This window comes from Oncorhynchus clarkii, chromosome 11, assembly GCF_045791955.1.
Source record: "Oncorhynchus clarkii lewisi isolate Uvic-CL-2024 chromosome 11, UVic_Ocla_1.0, whole genome shotgun sequence".
Lineage (NCBI taxonomy): Eukaryota > Metazoa > Chordata > Actinopteri > Salmoniformes > Salmonidae > Oncorhynchus > Oncorhynchus clarkii.
The window spans coordinates 960,741-979,501 of NC_092157.1; the positions used below are offsets into that span (position 1 = coordinate 960,741).

The following is an 18,761-nucleotide window of genomic DNA, read 5'->3' on the forward strand; positions in this document are numbered from 1 at the left end:
CTATTTAGAGTTAACATGGGACCTCCCTCAGTTTACCTTTCAATGTAGAGTTAACATGGGGCCTACCTCAGTTTACCTTTCTAGTTTACCTTTCTATTCAGAGTTAACATGGGGCCTCCCTCAGTTTACCTTTCTATTCAGAGTTAACATGGGGCCTCCCTCAGTTTACCTTTCAATGTAGAGTTAACATGGGGCCTACCTCAGTTTACCTTTCTAGTTTACCTTTCTATTCAGAGTTAACATGGGGCCTCCCTCAGTTTACCTTTCTATTTAGAGTTAACATGGGGCCTCCCTCAGTTTACCTTTCTATTTAGAGTTAACATGGGGCCTCCCTCAGTTTACCTTTCTATTTATAGTTAACATGGGGCCTACCTCAGTTTACCTTTCTATTCAGAGTTAACATGGGACCTCCCTCAGTTTACCTTTCTATGTAGAGTTAACATGGGGCCTCCCTCAGTTTACCTTTCTATTCAGAGTTAACATGGGGCCTCCCTCAGTTTACCTTTCTATTCAGAGTTAACATGGGGCCTCCCTCAGTTTACCTTTCTATTCAGAGTTAACATGGGACCTCCCTCAGTTTACCTTTCTATTCAGAGTTAACATGGGGCCTCCCTCAGTTTACCTTTCTAGTCAGAGTTAACATGGGACCTCCCTCAGTTTACCTTTCTAGTTTACCTTTCTATTTAGAGTTAACATGGGGTCTCCCTCAGTTTACCTTTCTATTTAGAGTTAACATGGGGCCTCCCTCAGTTTACCTTCCTAGTCAGAGTTAACATGGGACCTCCCTCAGTTTACCTTTCTAGTTTACCTTTCTTTTTAGAGTTAACATGGGGCCTCCCTCAGTTTACCTTTCTATTCAGAGTTAACATGGGGCCTCCCTCAGTTTACCTTTCTATTTAGAGTTAACATGGGGCCTCCCTCAGTTTACCTTTCTATTCAGAGTTAACATGGGGCCTCCCTCAGTTTACCTTTCTATTTATAGTTAACATGGGGCCTCCCTCAGTTTACTTTTCTATTCAGAGTTAACATGGGGCCTCCCTCAGTTTACCTTTCTATTCAGAGTTAACATGGGGCCTCCCTCAGTTTACCTTTCTATTTAGAGTTAACATGGGGCCTCCCTCAGTTTACCTTTCTATTCAGAGTTAACATGGGGCCTCCCTCAGTTTACCTTTCTATGTAGAGTTAACATGGGGCCTCCCTCAGTTTACTTTTCTATGTAGAGTTAACATGGGGCCTCCCTCACTTTACCTTTCTAGTTTACCTTTCTATTCAGAGTTAACATGGGGCCTCCCTCAGTTTACCTTTCTAGTTTACCTTTCTATTTAGAGTTAACATGGGGCCTCCCTCAGTTTACCTTTCTATTTAGAGTTAACATGGGGCCTCCCTCAGTTTACCTTTCTATTTAGAGTTAACATGGGGCCTCCCTCAGTTTACCTTTCTAGTTTACCTTTCTATTCAGAGTTAACATGGGGCCTCCCTCAGTTTACCTTTCTAGTTTACCTTTCTATTTAGAGTTAACATGGGGCCTACCTCAGTTTACCTTTCTATTTAGAGTTAACATGGGGCCTCCCTCAGTTTACCTTTCTATTCAGAGTTAACATGGGGCCTCCCTCAGTTTACCTTTCTATTTATAGTTAACATGGGGCCTCCCTCAGTTTACCTTTCTAGTTTACCTTTCTATTCAGAGTTAACATGGGGCCTCCCTCAGTTTACCTTTCTATTCAGAGTTAACATGGGGCCTCCCTCAGTTTACCTTTCTATTCAGAGTTAACATGGGGCCTCCCTCAGTTTACCTTTCTAGTTTACCTTTCTATTCAGAGTTAACATGGGGCCTACCTCAGTTTACCTTTCTAGTTTACCTTTCTATTCAGAGTTAACATGGGGCCTTCCTCAGTTTACCTTTCTAGTTTACCTTTCTATTTAGAGTTAACATGGGGCCTCCCTCAGTTTACCTTTCTAGTAGAGTTAACATGGGGCCTCCCTCAGTTTACCTTTCTATTTAGAGTTAACATGGGGCCTCCCTCAGTTTACCTTTCTATTTAGAGTTCACATGGGGCCTCCCTCAGTTTACCTTTCTATTTAGAGTTAACATGGGGCCTCCCTCAGTTTACCTTTCTATGTAGAGTTAACATGGGGTCTCCCTCAGTTTACCTTTCTATTCAGAGTTAACATGGGGCCTCCCTCAGTTTACCTTTCTTTTCAGAGTTAACATGGGGCCTCCCTCAGTTTACCTTTCTATTTAGAGTTAACATGGGACCTCCCTCAGTTTACCTTTCTATGTAGAGTTAACATGGGGCCTCCCTCAGTTTACCTTTCTATGTAGAGTTAACATGGGGCCTACCTCAGTTTACCTTTCTAGTTTACCTTTCTATTCAGAGTTAACATGGGGCCTCCCTCAGTTTACCTTTCTATTCAGAGTTAACATGGGGCCTCCCTCAGTTTACCTTTCAATGTAGAGTTAACATGGGGCCTACCTCAGTTTACCTTTCTAGTTTACCTTTCTATTCAGAGTTAACATGGGGCCTCCCTCAGTTTACCTTTCTATTTAGAGTTAACATGGGGCCTCCCTCAGTTTACCTTTCTATTTTTAGTTAACATGGGGCCTACCTCAGTTTACCTTTCTATTCAGAGTTAACATGGGACCTCCCTCAGTTTACCTTTCTATGTAGAGTTAACATGGGGCCTCCCTCAGTTTACCTTTCTATTCAGAGTTAACATGGGGCCTCCCTCAGTTTACCTTTCTATTCAGAGTTAACATGGGGCCTCCCTCAGTTTACCTTTCTATTCAGAGTTAACATGGGACCTCCCTCAGTTTACCTTTCTATTCAGAGTTAACATGGGGCCTCCCTCAGTTTACCTTTCTAGTCAGAGTTAACATGGGACCTCCCTCAGTTTACCTTTCTAGTTTACCTTTCTATTTAGAGTTAACATGGGGCCTCCCTCAGTTTACCTTTCTATTTAGAGTTAACATGGGGCCTCCCTCAGTTTACCTTCCTAGTCAGAGTTAACATGGGACCTCCCTCAGTTTACCTTTCTAGTTTACCTTTCTATTTAGAGTTAACATGGGGCCTCCCTCAGTTTACCTTTCTATTCAGAGTTAACATGGGGCCTCCCTCAGTTTACCTTTCTATTTAGAGTTAACATGGGGCCTCCCTCAGTTTACCTTTCTATTCAGAGTTAACATGGGGCCTCCCTCAGTTTACCTTTCTATTTATAGTTAACATGGGGCCTCCCTCAGTTTACTTTTCTATTCAGAGTTAACATGGGGCCTCCCTCAGTTTACCTTTCTATTCAGAGTTAACATGGGGCCTCCCTCAGTTTACCTTTCTATTTAGAGTTAACATGGGGCCTCCCTCAGTTTACCTTTCTATGTAGAGTTAACATGGGGCCTCCCTCAATTTACCTTTCTATTCAGAGTTAACATTGGGCCTCCCTCAGTTTACCTTTCTATTCAGAGTTAACATGGGGCCTCCCTCAGTTTACCTTTCTATTTAGAGTTAACATGGGGCCTCCCTCAGTTTACTTTTCTATGTAGAGTTAACATGGGGCCTCCCTCACTTTACCTTTCTAGTTTACCTTTCTATTCAGAGTTAACATGGGGCCTCCCTCAGTTTACCTTTCTAGTTTACCTTTCTATTTAGAGTTAACATGGGGCCTCCCTCAGTTTACCTTTCTATTTAGAGTTAACATGGGGCCTCCCTCAGTTTACCTTTCTATTTAGAGTTAACATGGGGCCTCCCTCAGTTTACCTTTCTATTTAGAGTTAACATGGGGCCTCCCTCAGTTTACCTTTCTAGTTTACCTTTCTATTCAGAGTTAACATGGGGCCTCCCTCAGTTTACCTTTCTAGTTTACCTTTCTATTTAGAGTTAACATGGGGCCTACCTCAGTTTACCTTTCTATTTAGAGTTAACATGGGGCCTCCCTCAGTTTACCTTTCTATTCAGAGTTAACATGGGGCCTCCCTCAGTTTACCTTTCTATTTATAGTTAACATGGGGCCTCCCTCAGTTTACCTTTCTAGTTTACCTTTCTATTCAGAGTTAACATGGGGCCTCCCTCAGTTTACCTTTCTATTCATAGTTAACATGGGGCCTCCCTCAGTTTACCTTTCTATTCAGAGTTAACATGGGGCCTCCCTCAGTTTACCTTTCTAGTTTACCTTTCTATTCAGAGTTAACATGGGGCCTACCTCAGTTTACCTTTCTAGTTTACCTTTCTATTCAGAGTTAACATGGGGCCTTCCTCAGTTTACCTTTCTAGTTTACCTTTCTATTTAGAGTTAACATGGGGCCTCCCTCAGTTTACCTTTCTAGTTTACCTTTCTATTTAGAGTTAACATGGGGCCTCCCTCAGTTTACCTTTCTATTTAGAGTTAACATGGGGCCTCCCTCAGTTTACCTTTCTATTTAGAGTTAACATGGGGCCTCCCTCAGTTACCTTTCTATTTAGAGTTAACATGGGGCCTCCCTCAGTTTACCTTTCTAGTTTACCTTTCTATTTAGAGTTAACATGGGGCCTCCCTCAGTTTACCTTTTTATTCAGAGTTAACATGGGGCCTCCCTCAGTTTACCTTTCTATTCAGAGTTAACATGGGGCCTCCCTCAGTTTACCTTTCTATTCAGTTAACATGGGGCCTCCCTCAGTTTACCTTTCTATTTATAGTTAACATGGGGCCTCCCTCAGTTTACCTTTCTATGTAGAGTTAACATGGGGCCTCCCTCAGTTTACCTTTCTATTCAGAGTTAACATGGGGCCTCCCTCAGTTTACCTTTCTATTCAGTTAACATGGGGCCTCCCTCAGTTTACCTTTCTATTTATAGTTAACATGGGGCCTCCCTCAGTTTACCTTTCTATGTAGAGTTAACATGGGGCCTCCCTCAGTTTACCTTTCTATTCAGAGTTAACATGGGGCCTCCCTCAGTTTACCTTACCTTTCTATTCAGAGTTAACATGGGGCCTCCCTCAGTTTACCTTTCTAGTCAGAGTTAACATGGGGCCTACCTCAGTTTACCTTTCTAGTTTACCTTTCTATTCAGAGTTAACATGGGGCCTCCCTCAGTTTACCTTTCTAGTTTACCTTTCTATTCAGAGTTAACATGGGGCCTCCCTCAGTTTACCTTTCTATTCAGAGTTAACGTGGGGCCTCCCTCAGTTTACCTTTCTAGTCAGAGTTAACATGGGGCCTACCTCAGTTTACCTTTCTAGTTTACCTTTCTATTCAGAGTTAACATGGGGCCTACCTCAGTTTACCTTTCTATTCAGAGTTAACATGGGGCCTACCTCAGTTTACCTCTCTATTCAGAATTAACATGGGGCCTCCCACTGTCTGTGTTTACCATAAACGGTATGAGTAAAACCCCATTATTTTGATTTGGTTTCTGCCTGTATAAACGGTATGAGTAAAAACCCATTATTTTGATTTGGTTTCTGCCTATATAAACGGTATTGGAATTCACCTGCACACTTTTGAGGAAGATAATCATATATTCAGACGCACGTGTGTTTGACAACAGCTGATAACGTTGAGTCTCTGAGCCCTTCACCTTCTAACAGGACAACAACCCTCAGCACACAGCCAAGACAACGGGTATGGCTTCTGTTCAGTTGTTTTATTTGCAAAATTAGTTTTTGCTTTGTCATAATGGGATATTGTGTGTAGATTGATGAGGAAAAACAACAATTTAATACATTTAGAATATGGCTGTAATTTAACAAAATGTGGAACATTTATGTTTAAACAATTTGACCAATGCAGAACTAGTTGATTTGAGGAGTAGGAGAGGAAGAGGGGTGAGGAAGAGTGGAGAGGAAGAGTGGAGCTTGTCTTCTTTGTCTAAGCCAGCCCTGTGAGGGGTGGAGAGGAGGGACTTCCAGGCCTTCAGCTCTTTACAGGCCGAGTAAAATCAGCTCTTTGTTTTTGCGGGCCAGCCCGGTGCTCCCTCCCTATGTTGCCTCCCTCCCAGGGTTCATGAATGTAATTATAGTTGGCTGAGCTGACGGAGTGGAGGCAGGAGACGACATGCCAGGAGCCAGGAGCTAGCTAGGAGCCAAGAGCTAGGAAGTAGCTAGGAGCCAGGAGCTAAGAATTAGCTAGGAGCCAGGAACTAGCTAGGAGCTAGCTAGGAGCCAGCTAGGAGCCAGGAGCTAGCTATGAGCCAGGAGCTAACTAGGAGCCAGGAGCTAGCTAGGAGCCAGGAGCTATGAACTAGCTAGGAGCCAGGAACTAGCTAGGAGCTCAGAGCCAGGAAGTAGCTAGGCACTAGGAGCCAGGAAGTAGCTAGGACCACAGTCTACTGTACTGTACACACTCTGATGTTCCTCCTTCTCGTCCTCCTCGCTAAAACAACACAAACCAATAATAACCCTCCTTCATGTTTGTACCTTCTGCACATATTAAACAACAGACAGGCGGATCAATCATAATGTCAAGGTATAGAGGAAGCCATTCCGGAACTGTGTGTGTGTGCAGTGTGTGCAGTGTGCGTGTGCGTGCAGTGTGTGTGTGTGCGTGCAGTGTGAAGCGGTGATGGCTTTTTTGAAATGGAGGTTGGAGTCCTAAGATCACACACATTCCTCAGGTATTATTACTCTGGTCCAGGCTCCTGGTCTCACAGGAGAGGAGGAGACCAGTTAGATTGTTATTGACCTAGTCATATCAGCACTAGGCCAGCTGGTTGCACAGAGGAGAGGACAGATATAACACTGAGGATATTCCACAGTTACAGAGTTGCGTTGACTCTGATTTTTCACTTAATGTATGTCAGATAAAAAAAACGTTAATTTCAAAGTTTAACATGCAATACAACTCTATGCACGAGGGCAATAGTCCTGTACTGTACTCTACTGTAATTTACCGTAGAGTCCTCTCCTGTACTGTACTCTACTGTGATTTACCGTATAGTCCTCTCCTGTACTGTAATTTACTGTAATTTACCGTATAGTCCTGTACTGTACTCTACTGTAATTTACCGTAGAGTCCTGTACTGTACTCTACTGTAATTTACCGTATAGTCCTGTACTGTACTCTACTGTAATTTACCGTATAGTCCTCTCCTGTACTGTAATTTACTGTAATTTACCGTATAGTCCTGTACTGTACTCTACTGTAATTTACCGTATAGTCCTGTACTGTACTCTACTGTAATTTACTGTATAGTCCTCTCCTGTACTGTACTCTACTGTAATTTACCGTATAGTCCTCTCCTGTACTGTACTCTACTGTAATTTACCGTATAGTCCGAACTTGTGAATCATAGACGTCTATGTCCACGGACGGACCAAATCTAAACCAATCATAGATGTCTATGTCCACGGACGGACCAAATCTAAACCAATCATAGATGTCTATGTCCACGGACGGACCAAATCTAAACCAATCATAGATGTCTATGTCCACGGACGGACCAAATCTAAACCAATCATAGATGTCTATGTCCACGGACGGACCAAATCTAAACCAATCATAGATGTCTATGTCCACGGACGGACCAAATCTAAACCAGTCATAGATGTCTATGTCCACGGACGGACCAAATCTAAACCAATCATAGATGTCTATGTCCACGGACGGACCAAATCTAAACCAATCATAGATGTCTATGTCCACGGACGGACCAAATCTAAACCAATCACAGATGTCTATGTCCACGGACGGACCAAATCTAAACCAATCATAGATGTCTATGTCCACGGACGGACCAAATCTAAACCAATCATAGATGTCTATGTCCACGGACGGACCAAATCTAAACCAATCATAGATGTCTATGTCCACGGACGGACCAAATCTAAACCAATCATAGATGTCTATGTCCACGGACGGACCAAATCTATACCAATCATAGATGTCTATGTCCACGGACGGACCAAATCTATACCAATCATAGATGTCTATGTCCACGGACGGACCAAATCTAAACCAATCATAGATGTCTATGTCCACGGACGGACCAAATCTAAACCAATCACAGATGTCTATGTCCACGGACGGACCAAATCTAAACCAATCATAGATGTCTATGTTTGGGCCAAATGAAGACCAGTCCGTTGAAATCAACGCCAGAACGGACTGACCAAATTTAAACTACTTTTCAACGTCTGGTGTCAGTTGGTGCGCGGTGGGTGAAGATGCTGCTGCGGTAAAGGAGAGGGGGCTCCTGCGGTAAAGGAGAGGGGGCTCCTGCGGTAAAGGAGAGGGGGCTCCTGCGGTAAAGGAGAGGGGGCTCCTACCAACGGGACAGGTGTCAGTAAGAGCCGGCAGAGATTACGTTAATTAGAGAGAGAGGGAGAAACAGCTAAGAGCTGAACATAACACTGTGTCTGTGGAAGGGAGGACTTTGTCCCCAGCACAAGGTGCACCTGTGTAAGGATCATGTTGTTTAATCAGCTTCTTGATATGCCACACCTGTTAGGTGGATGGATTATCTGTGCACAACATTTCAGAGAAATAAGCTGTTTGTGCGTCTGGAACATTTCTGGGATCTTTTATTTACTTTGAATATTTAAGTAAATACCAGCAGTCAACTTGAAGAGACCACTCCCATCAGGATAAACGCTTCACCATAGGTTGAAGATAATCACTCACAATTGCTGTGTCTAAGTGGTAGAGTGGACCTAAACCAGGATAATTCACCCCACACCATAACAGCTCAAACAACTCTAGTCTTTCCTTGATTTTGCTAGTTACCAGTATAAAGGGTCTATATATTAGCTAGCTAACGTTAGTTGAAAAAAAGCATAGGGTATCTTGTGAGGTCGATTCAGTGTAGATAATATAGCTAGCTAGATTCCTTTTAGTAGGTACAAATCCGAAGATGTTCGTTAGCTAGCTAAGTAGCCGTGTTAGCTAGCTTAAACATTGAACACACTGAGTTTAGTATCCAACGGTAGATAAATAGTTAGCTAAGTAGCTAGCAGGCTAAAAAAGCAACCCAGATGCGGTGTCTGCAGAAGTTCTGCCCCCATTAATTTTCAATGAGGGCACGCAGATAAATCAAATCTAATTTTATTAGTCACATGCCGAATACAACCGAATACAACCTTAGTGAAATGCTTACTTACAAGCCCCTAACCAAAAATGCAGTTTTAAAAAATACGGATAAGAATAAGAGATAAAATTATCAAGTAATTCAAGAGCAACAGTAAAATATAACAATATATACAGGGGCGTGCCAGTTGGTTGAGGTAGTATGTACATGTAGGTAGAGTTAATTAAAGTGACTATGCATAGATGACAACAGAGAGTGGCAGTGGTGAGGGGAGGGTGGGGGGCAATGTAAATAGTCTGGGTAGCCATTTGACTAGATGTTCAGGAGTCTTATGGCTTGGGGGTACAAGCTGTTTAGAAGCATATTGGACCAAGACTTGGCGCTCCGGTACCGCTTGGCATGCGGTAGCAGAGCGAACAGTCTATGACTAGGGTGGCTGGAGTCTTTTACAATTTTTAGGGCCTTCCTCTGACACCGCCTGGTGTCGAGGTCCTGGATGACAGAAAGCTTGGCCCCAGTGATGTACTGGGCCGTTCGCACTACCCTCTGTAGTGCCTTGCGGTCGGAGGCCGAGAAGTTTCCATACCAGGCAGTGATTCTCGATGGTGCAGCTGTAGAACGTTTTGAGGACCTGAGGACCCCTGAAAAGTATTTTCAGTCTCCTAAGGGGGAATAGGTTTTGTCGTGCGCGCTTCACGACTGTCATGGTGTGCTTGGACCATGTTAGTTTGTTGGTGATGTGGACAGCAAGGAACTTGAAGCTCTCAACCTGCTCCACTACAGCCCTGTCGATGAGAATGGGGGCGTGCTCGGTCCTCTTTTTCCTGTAGTCCACAATCATCTCTTTTGTCTCGATCACATTGAGGGAGAGGTTGTTGTCCTGGCACCACGCGGCCAGGTCTCTGACGACCTCCCTATAGGCTGTCTCATCGTTGTCGATGATCAGGCCTACCACTGTTGTGTCATCGGCAAATGTAATGATGGTGTTGGAGTCGTGCCTGGCCGTGCAGTCCTGAGTGAACTGGGAGTACAGGAGGGGGCTGAGCACGCACCCCTGGGGAGCTCCAGTGTTGAGGATCAGTGTGGGGGATGTGTTGTTAACTACCCTCACCACCTGGGGGCGGCCCGTCAGGTAGTCCAGGATCCAGTTGCAGAGGGAGGTGTTTGTCCCAGGTCCTTAGCTTATTGATGAGCTTTGTGGTCACTGTGGTGTTGAACGCTGAGCTGTAGTCAACAGCATTCTCACATAGGTGTTCCTTTTGGAGTGCAATAGGGACTTCATCATCTGTGGATCTTTTGGGGAGGTATGAAAATTGGAGTGGGTCTAGAGTTTTTGGGATAATGGTGTTGATGTGAGCCATGACCAGCCTTTCAGGTCGGTAGTTGAGACTAAACCATCCAGGGCTGTTGAGACTAAACCATCCAGGGCTGTTGACACTAAACCATCTGTTGACTGTTGACACTAAACCATCCAGGGCTGTTGACACTAAACCATCCAGGGCTGTTGACACTAAACCATCCAGGGCTGTTGACACTAAACCATCCAGGGCTGTTGAGACTAAACCATCCAGGGCTGTTGAGACTAAACCATCCAGGGCTGTTGAGACTAAACCATCCAGGGCTGTTGAGACTAAACCATCCAGGGCTGTTGACACTAAACCATCCAGGGCTGTTGACACTAAACCATCCAGGGCTGTTGACACTAAACCATCCAGGGCTGTTGACACTAAACCATCCAGGGCTGTTGACACTAAACCATCCAGGGCTGTCACCTCTGGGTTTGTCCTTACATTTTGGGACATTTGACATTTAGTAATTTAGCGGACTCTCTTGTTCAGAGACTTAGTCGGTTTATTCAACTAAGGAAGATAAAACAACAAATCCCAGTAATTTCTCTTCATTTTTGTTTTATGAGTGTGAGCTTAATCTCTTTATTACTGTGAAGCATCTAATAAAATGTTCTGATTTGGTTGTGAATGGTTCATTAAGCCTAGTCATAATTATGTTCTGATATGAGATGATTAGATGGGCCCTAAACACTGTTAAACCACCCACACAATATATCTCCAATGAAAATAACATCATTGTTAACAATAGGCTTCTTCTGTTTTCTTTTTTTCAGGTCATCAGAGGTCATTAGAGGTCATCAGCGAAGCATCGTAACTCTGAAGTTGACAGCTTTGATGCAGTACAGGTAAGATGTTCAGTGTGTTGGTTAATATAAAATCGTTTGGTCATGTTATTGAGATTGTCAGAGAAACCTCCAAGGTAACTAGCTAGCTAACTTGTAATTCTGGAAGTTTAGCCAAACCTATAAATAGATTAATGTAGCTAAAATACAGTAACGTGCCAAGTTATTTTGGGGGAAGATACGGAGGATTCGGAAAGTATTCAGATCCTTTAACTTTTTCCACATGTTGTTACGTTACATCCTTTTTCTGACATGGGTTAAATTAAGTGTTTTCCTCAGTCTACACACAATATCTCACAATGACGAAGTGAAAACACATTTTTAGAAATGTTTGCTAATTTATTGAAAATTAAAAGACCGATACCTTATTTACGTAAGTATTCAGACGCTTTGCTATGAGACTAAACCGCCCGTTGTCTGTTGAGACTAAACCGTCCGTTGTCTGTTGAGACTAAACCATCTGTTGTCTGTTGAGACTAAACCGTCCGTTGAGACTAAACCGTCCGTTGAGACTAAACCGTCCGTTGAGACTAAACCGTCCGTTGAGACTAAACCGTCCGTTGTCTGTTGAGACTAAACCGTCCGTTGAGACTAAACCGTCCGTTGAGACTAAACCGTCCGTTGAGACTAAACCGTCCGTTGAGACTAAACTGTCCGTTGAGACTAAACCGTCCGTTGTCTGTTGAGACTAAACCGTCCGTTGAGACTAAATCGTCCGTTGAGACTAAACCGTCTGTTGAGACTAAACCGTCCGTTGTCTGTTGAGACTAAACCGTCCGTTGTCTGTTGAGACTAAACCGTCCGTTGTCTGTTGAGACTAAACCGTCCGTTGTCTGTTGAGACTAAACCGTCCGTTGTCTGTTGAGACTAAACTGTCCGTTGTCTGTTGAGACTAAACCGTCTGTTGAGACTAAACCGTCCGTTGTCTGTTGAGACTAAACCGTCCGTTGTCTGTTGAGACTAAACCGTCCGTTGTCTGTTGAGACTAAACCGTCCGTTGTCTGTTGAGACTAAACCGTCCGTTGTCTGTTGAGACTAAACCGTCCGTTGTCTGTTGAGACTAAACCGTCCGTTGTCTGTTGAGACTAAACCGTCCGTTGTCCGTTGAGACTAAACCGTCCGTTGTCTGTTGAGACTAAACCGTCCGTTGTCCGTTGAGACTAAACCATCCGTTGTCTGTCCGGAGGGCTGCCGTTTTATGGGTTCTTAACCTCTAGCATCGAGCAATCCTGTATCCGGGAGCGTAATCATAGCCTCAAGCTCATTACCATAACGCAACGTTTCCTATTCATGAAAATCGCAAATGAAATGAAATAAATATATTGAAACACAAGCTTAGCCTTTTGTTAACAACACTGTCATCTCAGATTTTCAAAATATGCTTTAACCAAAGCTACACAAGCATTTGTGTAAGAGTATTGATAGCTAGCATAGCATTAAGCCTAGCATTCAGCAGGCAACATTTTCACAAAAACAAGAAAAGCATTCAAATAAAATAATTTACCTTTGAAGAACTTCGGATGTTTTCAATTAGGAGACTCTCAGTTAGATAGCAAATGTTCAGTTTTTCCAAAAATATTATTTGTGTAAGAGAAATAGTGGTGGCAGCTGGCTTCTCATCAGAAGAAACCGGAAAAATACTGCAGCTGGAGATTACGCAATAATTGCGACGGAGGACACCAAGCGACCACCTGGTAAATGTAGTCTCTTATGGTCAATCTTCCAATGATATGCCTACAAATACGTCACAATGCTGCAGACACCTTGGGGAAAACGTGGAAAAGGTCAGCTGACTCCTAGCTCCTCCACAGCCATATAAGGAGTCATTGCCATGAGGCGGTTTCAAAAAATGCGGCACTTCCTGATTGTATTTTTATCTGGGTTTTTTCTGTAACATCAGTTCTGTGGCACTCACAGACAATATCTTTGCAGTTTTGGAAACGTCAGAGTGTTTTCTTTCCAAAGCTGTCAATTATATGCATAGTCGAGCATCTTTTCGTGACAAAATATCTTGTTTAAAACGGTAACGTTTTTCATCCAAAAATTAAGAGCCCCCTATATCAAAGAAGTTAACCAACAGTGATATTTAGTTGTTTTTTTCGCATTGTTTGTGACTTATTTTGTACATAATTTTGCTGCTACCGTCTCTTATGACCGAAAAGTTACTCACCTTAAATGAGTTGGACGAGAGGGATATACTACAGACACCCGAACAGGCTCTCATCCCCGTCATTCGCAGGAGAAAGAGACAGAAGAGGTATCGCGGAAGGAGATCGGGGTGCCTTGTGAGGATCTGCCGATGAGTGGCTAATCTGCCTTTGCCATTGGTACTATTGGCCAACGTACAATCGCTGGATAATAAATTGGACAAACTAAAAGTACGTATATCCTACCAACGGGACATTAAAAACTGTAAAATCTTACGTTTCATCGAGTCGTGGCTGAACAATATCGGATGGATAGAAAAGCTGCCTCTGGTAATACAAGGGGTGGTGGTCTATGTATATTTGTAAACAACAGCACGAAATCTAAGGATGTCTTGAGGTTTTGCTCGACTGAGGTAGAGTATCTCATGATAAGCTGTAGACCACACTGTCTACCTAGAGTTTTCATCTGTATTTTTCGTAGCTGTCTACAGACAACCACAGACCGATGATGGCACTAAGACCGCACTCAATGAGCAGTATACCACCACAGACCGATGGTGGCACTAAGACCGAACTCAATGAGCTGTATACCGTCATAAGCAAACAGGAAAATTCCGGGGACTTTAATGCAGGGAAACTTAAATCAGTTTTACCTCATCTATCAGCATGTTAAATGTGCAACCAGAGGGGAAAAAACTCTAGACCAACTTTACTCCTCACACAGAGACGTAAACAAAGCTCTCCCTCGCCGTCCATTTGGCAAATCTGACCATAATTCTATCCTGATTCCTGCTTACAAGCAAAAATTAAAACAGGAAGCTCCAGTGACTCGGTCAATACAAAAGTGGTCAGATGATGCAGATGCTAAACTACAGGACTGTTTTACTATCACAGACTGGAATATGTTCCGGGATTCTTCTGATGGCATTGAGGAGTACACCACATCAGTCACTGGCTTTATCAATAAGTGCATTGAGGAGTACACTACATCCGTCACTGGCTTCATCAATAAGTGCATTGAGGAGTACACTACATCCGTCACTGGCTTCATCAATAAGTGCATTGAGGAGTACACTACATCAGTCACTGTCTTAATCAATAAGTGCATTGAGGAGTACACCACATCAGTCACTGGCTTCATCAATAAGTGCATTGAGGAGTACACTACATCAGTCACTGGCTTCATCAATAAGTGCATTGAGGAGTACACTACATCAGTCACTGGCTTCATCAAAAAGTGCATTGAGGAGTACACTACATCAGTCACTGGCTTCATCAATAAGTGCATTGAGGAGTACACCACATCAGTCACTGTCTTAATCAATAAGTGCATTGAGGAGTACACCACATCAGTCACTGGCTTCATCAATAAGTGCATTGAGGAGTACACTACATCCGTCACTGGCTTCATCAAAAAGTACATCAATGAGGTCGTCTCCACAGTGACTGTACGTACATACTAGAGGTCGACCGATTATGATTTTTCAACGCCGATACCGATTATTGGAGGACCAAAAAAGTCGATACTGATTTAATCGGACTATTTTTTTGGGGGGGGGATAACTTAATATAATACATCACTTAAAATCAATTTAGCCTCAAATAAATAATGAAACATGTTCAATTTGGTTTAAATAATGCAAAAACAAAGTGTTGGAGAAGTAAAAGTGCAATATGTGCCATGTAAGAAAGCTAACATTTAAGTTCCTTGCTCAGAACATGAGAACATATGAAAGCTGGTGGTTCCTTTTAACATGAGTCTTCAATATTCCAAGGTTAGAGGTTTTAGGTTGTAGTTATTATAGGAATTATAGGACTTTCTCTATATACCATTTGTATTTCATTAACCTTTGACTATTAGATGTTCTTATAGGCACTTTAGTATTGCCAGTGTAACAGTATAGTTTCCATCCCTCTCCTCGCTCCTCACTGGGCTTGAACCAGGAACACAACGACAACAGCCACACTCGAAGCAGCGTTACCCATGCAGAGCAAGGGAAACAACCACAGGCTCAGAGCGAGTGACTTTTGAAACGCTATGAGCGCGCTTTAACTAGCCAGCCATTTCACTTCGGTTACACCAGCCTCATCTCGGGAGTTGATAGGCTTGAAGTCATAAACAGCGCAATGCTTGAAGCACAACGAAGAGCTGCTGGCAAAACGCACGAGAGTGCTGTTTGAATTAATGTTTACGTGCCTGCTTCTGCCTACCACCGCTCATTCAGATTATATGCAACGCAGGACAGGCTAGATAATATCTAGTAATATCATCAATATCATCCCTGTTCACTCATGACTGCAGGGCCAGGCATGACTCCAACATCAAGTTTGCCGATGACCCAATAGTGGTAAGCCTGATCACCAACAACAACAAGACAGACTATAAGGAGGAGGTCAGAGACCTAGCCGTGTCGTGCCAGGACAACAACCTCTCCCTCAACGTGATCAAGACAAAGGAGATGATTGTGGACTACAGGAAAAGAAGGCCCGAGCACGCCCCCATTCTCATCGACAGGGCTGCAGTGGAGCAGGTTGAGAGTTCATTGGTGACCACATTATCAACAAACTAACATGGTCCAAACACACCAAGACAGTCGTGAAGAGGGCACAACAAAACCTATTCCCCCTCTGGAGACTGAAAAGATTTGGCCTGGTTCTTCAGATTTTAAAATGGCTCTACAGCTGCACCATCGAGAGCATCCTGACTGGTTGCATCACTGCCTGGTATGGCAACTGCTCGGCCCCCGATCGCAAGGCACTGCACACGGTAGTGCGTACGGCCCAGTACATCACTGGGGCCAAACGTCCTGCCATCCAGGACCTCTATACCAGACAGTGTCAGAAGAATGTCCTAAAAATTGTGAAAGACTCAGCCACCCTAGTCATAGACTGTTCTCTCTGCTACCGCACGGCAAGCGGTACCGGAGTGCCACGTCTAGGTGCAAGAGGCTTCTACACAGCTTTTGTCCCCAAAGCCATAAGACTCCTTAACACCTTTATCAAATGGCTCCCCAGACTATTTTCTTCCCCCTTCTTTTACACCTCCGCTCCTCTCCACTGTTATCTTCTATGCATAGTCACTTTAATAACTCTACCTTCATGTACCTATTACTTCAACTAACCGGTGCCCCCACACATTGACTCTGTACCGGTACCCCCTGGATATAGTCTCGCTATTGTTATTTAATTTTTTTGCTATATATTTTTTTTTTACTCCTGCTCTTTAATTTCTTGTTACTTTTATTTCTTATCCATATTTTTTTTCAACTGCGTTGCGCTGTGAGGTCTACACTTGTTGTATTCGGCGCATGTGACTAATAAAATTTGATTGGATAATTAATAATTCCCTCATTTCAGTCTCATTCTTAACGTCGCAGACTTCAGGAATCTGCATAAACCCGAGTCTCACTAATAGGTCCGTACCACACAAATTGATTATTTATTTACTAACTAACTAAATGATAACAGTGGATACACACACACACACACGAACGGTATAGGTTATTGATTAGAAACATAATACTGTGACAACAGGTCCCTAGCAGAATTACACTATGACTCTTGTTAGACAATTTGGAGAGAGAAACAACACCTGGATACATTTGGGAACTACACTCGCAATAACCCTTGCCCCGAACTGCCGCTCTTTGGGTAAAAAGAAATGCATGTATTTAAATGTTGAAGGTCTTCGTCTGGTATCTCTGTTGGGCCCAGGCCTTCGTGGAAAGGGTTCCGCTTTGTGAGAAGGTTCGATTGGGCCGCCTTCTTCAGATGGCCTTCTCCTTCGTTCTCAGGTGTAAGTCTCTGGTTGTCCACCAGATATCACAATGTCCTTCTTCTCAGTTGTCTGTTATTTTGCACTCGTTCTGGAAGAGTGGTCTCCAGATTACGGCTAATCAGCCGCGTCGAGGATCCCAGAGTGGTGTCCTGAGGACGGCTAATCAGCCGTGTCGATGATCTCCAGAGTGGTCTCCTGAGGATGGCTAATCAGGCGTGTCGATGATCCCAGAGTGGTCTCCTGAGGATGGCTAATCAGCCGTGTCGATGATCCCAGAGTGGTCTCCTGAGGATGGCTAATCAGGCGTGTCGATGATCCCAGAGTGGTCTCCTGAGGATGGCTAATCAGCCGTGTCGATGATCCCAGAGTGGTCTCCTGAGGATGGCTAATCAGCCGTGTCGATGATCTCCAGAGTGGTCTCCTGAGGACGGCTAATCAGCCGTGTCGATGATCCCAGAGTGGTCTCCTGAGGACGGCTAATCAGCCGTGTCGATGATCCCAGAGTGGTCTCCTGAGGACGGCTAATCAGCCGTGTCGATGATCCTCAGAGTGGTCTCCTGAGGACGGCTAGTCATCAGTGTCGGTGATCCTCAGTGGTCTCCTGAGGATGGCTAATCAGCCGTGTCGATGATCTCCAGAGTGGTCTCCTGAGGACGGCTAATCAGCTGACAATGATCTCCAGAGTTGTGATGAGAGCAGTGTAGCTGACGATGATCCCAGAGTTGTGATGAGAGCAGTGTAGCTGATGATGATCTCCAGAGTTGTGATGAGAGCAGTGTGGCTGACGGTGATCTCCAGAGTTGTGATGAGAGCAGTGTAGCTGACGATCTCCAGAGTTGTGATGAGAGCAGTGTAGCTGACGATGATCCCAGAGTTGTGATGAGAGCAGTGTAGCTGACGATGATCTCCAGAGTTGTGATGAGAGCAGTGTAGCTGATGATGATCCCAGAGTTGTGATGAGAGCAATGTAGCTGACGGTGATCTCCAGAGTTGTGATGAGAGCAGTGTAGCTGATGATGATCCCAGAGTTGTGATGAGAGCAGTGTAGCTGACGATGATCCCAGAGTTGTGATGAGAGCAGTGTAGCTGATGATGATCCCAGAGTTGTGATGAGAGCAGTGTAGCTGACGGTGATCTCCAGAGTTGTGATGAGAGCAGTGTAGCTGACGATGATCTCCAGAGTTGTGATGAGAGCAGTGTAGCTGATGATGATCCCAGAGTTGTGATGAGAGCAATGTAGCTGACGGTGATCTCCAGAGTTGTGATGAGAGCAGTGTAGCTGATGATGATCCCAGAGTTGTGATGAGAGCAGTGTAGCTGACGATGATCCCAGAGTTGTGATGAGAGCAGTGTAGCTGATGATGATCCCAGAGTTGTGATGAGAGCAGTGTAGCTGACGGTGATCTCCAGAGTTGTGATGAGAGCAGTGTAGCTGACGATGATCCCAGAGTTGTGATGAGAGCAATGTAGCTGACGATGATCCCAGAGTTGTGATGAGAGCAGTGTAGCTGACGATGATCCCCAGAGTTGTGATGAGAGCAGTGTAGCTGACGATGATCCCCAGAGTTGTGATGAGAGCAGTGTAGCTGACGATGATCCCAGAGTTGTGATGAGAGCAGTGTAGCTGACGATGATCTCCAGAGTTGTGATGAGAGC

General features: G+C 44.0%; 1 protein-coding gene across 2 annotated transcripts in view; it reads left to right on the forward strand.

The window, feature by feature from the left end:
• LOC139420118 (SH2/SH3 adapter protein Nck1-like) overlaps nucleotides 1-18,761 on the forward strand; it is a 126,107-nt gene that overhangs the window by 58,618 nt on the left and 48,728 nt on the right. For both annotated transcript variants that reach the window (XM_071169851.1, XM_071169852.1), the window contains one exon: nucleotides 11,112-11,183. The gene's annotated coding sequence lies outside the window, so the exon portion shown is untranslated. The remainder of the gene's footprint in view (nucleotides 1-11,111; nucleotides 11,184-18,761) is intronic.